Source organism: Perna viridis, chromosome 1 (assembly GCF_037379345.1).
Source record: "Perna viridis isolate PV_CMFRI_1.1 ecotype Kerala chromosome 1, ASM3737934v1, whole genome shotgun sequence".
Classification (NCBI taxonomy): domain Eukaryota; kingdom Metazoa; phylum Mollusca; class Bivalvia; order Mytilida; family Mytilidae; genus Perna; species Perna viridis.
In genome coordinates, this window is record NC_142445.1 from 42,515,809 (window position 1) to 42,519,723 (window position 3,915).

Below are 3,915 nucleotides of genomic sequence, written 5' to 3' on the forward strand. Positions count from 1 at the left end.
TTTAAACAGAAGAGAAAATTCTATGGTATTAAACATTCTATGGACTTTAAAATCGGGAGGGATGTCGAATTATTACTTATCAAAAACTACTATATATATACAAATACTAAAGTATACTCAATACTGCTATTTCCTGGTAATGATGTAGATGATTCTAGGTGACGTTTATGGAAACTGATTATTAAATGATGACGCAAGTAGCTAAAGATTGCAACTGATGTCACTTATAGAGTACTTTACAGCCTCTTATGTATTCGTTTGCTAAAAATGTATCCTTTAAATGTACGTAATGGTGAAAGTATTCATGAACAGGGACATACTTATAATATTCATCCGCCGAAAAGACATGAGGTCAAATATTGCCAAAACCACGTGGAATACTGTTAAAAACGTGTATGTAAAACATGCAACAACATACAAAACTAATTGTAATTGTATTTTTATTCTTAATGCAGCTCAATGTAACTTGAGTGGGATTAGTTGTAAGAAGAAAATGCAAAATAGAATATTATACTCAGGCAATCATATGGTTTGCAACGTATGATTATCATATGGAACGAGCATAATTTGATAATAATATGTTGCATATGATTAAACCAAAATTAACATATCAGGATCATATGATAATTATATGACTATCATAATTAAATCATCATAGGATTATTGGACAATTACCATATAATAATCATGTGTGGCTCATTTTGTTGTGTATCTCGTTGTATTTTTTCCTAAAATACATCGAAATTGCAAAATTTACTTCCGTATTAACACACAATAAATCAGAGATAACCTTTAAGAGAAAGAATTGGTGTCAGTTTCGGCTCAATGATTTTTTAGCATTTATAGACTTTCAATACTTCATTTTGCTTTAAACATTTTTTACTGTTGCTATAAGATTGAAGTCATCTCTACAGAAACTTAATGGTCGTCATCATGAATTCGTTGATCATTACGGTGTATCCATCTGCACCATGAAAATTGATTTATACAACGTGTCATTGTTTTCCTTTCCCCTTCGTCTATCCCAGACGTGAGTTTTTATGAGTAACTTGGCGGTTGTTTCTAGAAAAGTAGAGAAAGCTTATCCTACCGGCGCACTTGGTCCATGCTTCCAGTTTTTAGTGGAGTCCAAGTTGCTCATTTACTTTTGTTACTTTGTATGTATTACTTTATTTATAATATGTACTTTGTTGTCGTCTGTTTTCCATGTCTGGCTTTTCTCCCTAGATTACATTCTTTTGATTTTCTCTAGAATCTTGGTTCCCTTGATTACTCTCTTGTAGAATGAAATAAACTTATATGTACTAGTCTAAATTATTTTAAAAAAAATTTAAGCTATCTGATCCAAAATGAATGTTTTCGAGTCAAATGTAGCGTTGTGTGATAACGTAAGAGTAATATATGCGTTAGTTATGATAATATTGCGTAATGCGTATGGTTAATGTTCGGAATAATCATACATTATAGTGGTAATGAGTACAAAACTCCCCAAAATGATCAAATAATGTTTGTCTTATTACACAATGTTTTGCAGATGAAGGGAAGTGATGTATTTTGTGGGAGTCATAAAAATGTATTTTGAGCATAGCAGAATGTGAATAGTATATTAAACTAAGCCTTGGTGGTAAAGACACTATCATAACTTTGCATAACTTTATTAAAATATAAGGGGTGAATCGACATATCTCACTACGCTTTATTTAACACTACATACTATGTTTTCATACGAATGTACTGTAACTATTTTTGGGATTTTTTTACAGTTTATTTCTTGATTATGTAATATTGAGGTACCCAAATTATGTAAAAGATGGTATTTTTTTAACGCTCTGTTGTTGAATACACATGAAAAAATGCAACATGTTTTCATATGTTTCAAAAACACATGAAAAAAGCACATGTTTATCATATGTTTTTCATATGTTTAGGATCAACATAAAAATATGTAAAACATATGATTCTGACTAAAAAATGGGTAAATAAAAATCATAAGGTATTTATTTGTTTTAAAAAGGTTTTCGTATATGAAAAAAGTATGGTTTTGATAGGATGTTCGAAAATACATGAAATTAATTATTTTCAAACGGACAAAAACATATATTTATCATACTCGTCTTAACATATATTACCATATGTTTTGAAGCATATAGAAAACATGTTTTTTTCAGGATTTTATAAATTGTAAAAAGTGCTGCTGGTAAAAATAAGACATGTTTACCATTTAGGAAGACCTGATGTCTCTCTCGGTTTATTTTTGGAATTTATATAGCGAATGAATTAGGTTTTTGTGTGCTGTCTTGTTTTTTTTTCTAATTGCCGGATTTATATGTAGTTGTGATTTATTATGTTGTCTACATTATATATGAAGATTGTTTCCATTTCCTGTTTTCACTTATTTCAAGCTTGGATTTGGTGTCTGAATTGTAGTTCTGTTTTGATGCTTTGGTATTCTTTTGCCCTTTGTTTACTTTTAATGTCTTTCAGCACATAGCAAAGAATCATAGGTCTTAGGAAAGTGAAAAGTGATGATTCTACATTTGCACAGATTATGCGAAGCGTGGTTGCTTACAAACACAATGCTTTAACTTCTCAATTTTACCGAGTAACGTAAATTCTGATCATTCAAAGTGGTCTCATAATACTCAGTGAAAACGTTTATCGAGTTTACATGATGACATCTAAATGAACGACATGTTTCTATGATACTACGGATGATCCATTGAGAAAACCTGTCCCCTTTTCATACAGACAATAATTTTGTAGTCCATTTTTGTCATAAGGAACGAGAATGCCTTGATTATGATATGATTCAATTTGCATGTGATTAAACCAAAATTAGCATATTAGAATCTTATAATAATCATATGACTATCATATGTAAATTATCATATGATTATCATGTATGGTTCTTTTGGTTGTGTATCTTGTTGTATTTTTCCTAAAATACATAATTTCTAATTATTCAAATTGGTCTCATAATACTCAGGGAAAATGTTCTACCGATTTTACATGGTGACATCTAAATGAAAATGTTTCTATAATGCTACTGATGATCCAGTGAAAAAAAAACTGTCTCCTTTTCATACAGACAATAATTTTGTAGTCCATTTTTTCACTTTAAGTTATCAAACAACTACTCAATATACTCAATATACACATTCAGGTATCTAAATGATAATGCGCCATACCAGACTCAGGTATCAAAACGACCAATCATTCAATATACCTCACTTAAGTATCCATATAAACGTCAATTTTAATAATCATATGAATCAAAACAACCAGGCAACATACCATACACAATTGTCAAAACAACCAGGCAACATAACATACACAGATGTCAAAACAACCATGCAACATACCATTCACAGATGTCAAAACAACCATGTCTCATTCCACACACAGATGTCAAAACAACCATGTCACATTCCATACACAAATGTTAAAACAACCAGGCAACATACCATTCACAGATGTCAAAACAACCAGGCAACATACCATTCACAGATGTCAAAACAACCAGGCAACATACCATTCACAGATGTCAAAACAACCAGGCAACATACCATTCACAGATGTCAAAACAACCAGGCAACATACCATACATAGATGTCAAAACAACCGTGTCACATTCCATACACAAATGTTAAAACAACCATGAAACATAACATACACAGATGTCAAAACAACCATGCAACATACCATACACAGATGTCAAAACAACCATGCAACATACATACACAGATGTCAAAACAACCATGCAACATACCATACACATATGTCCAAACAACCAGGCAACATACCATACACAGATGTCAAAACAACCATGCAACATACCATACACAGATGTCAAAACAACCATGCAACATACCATACACAGATGTCAAAACAACCATGTCACATTCCATACACAAA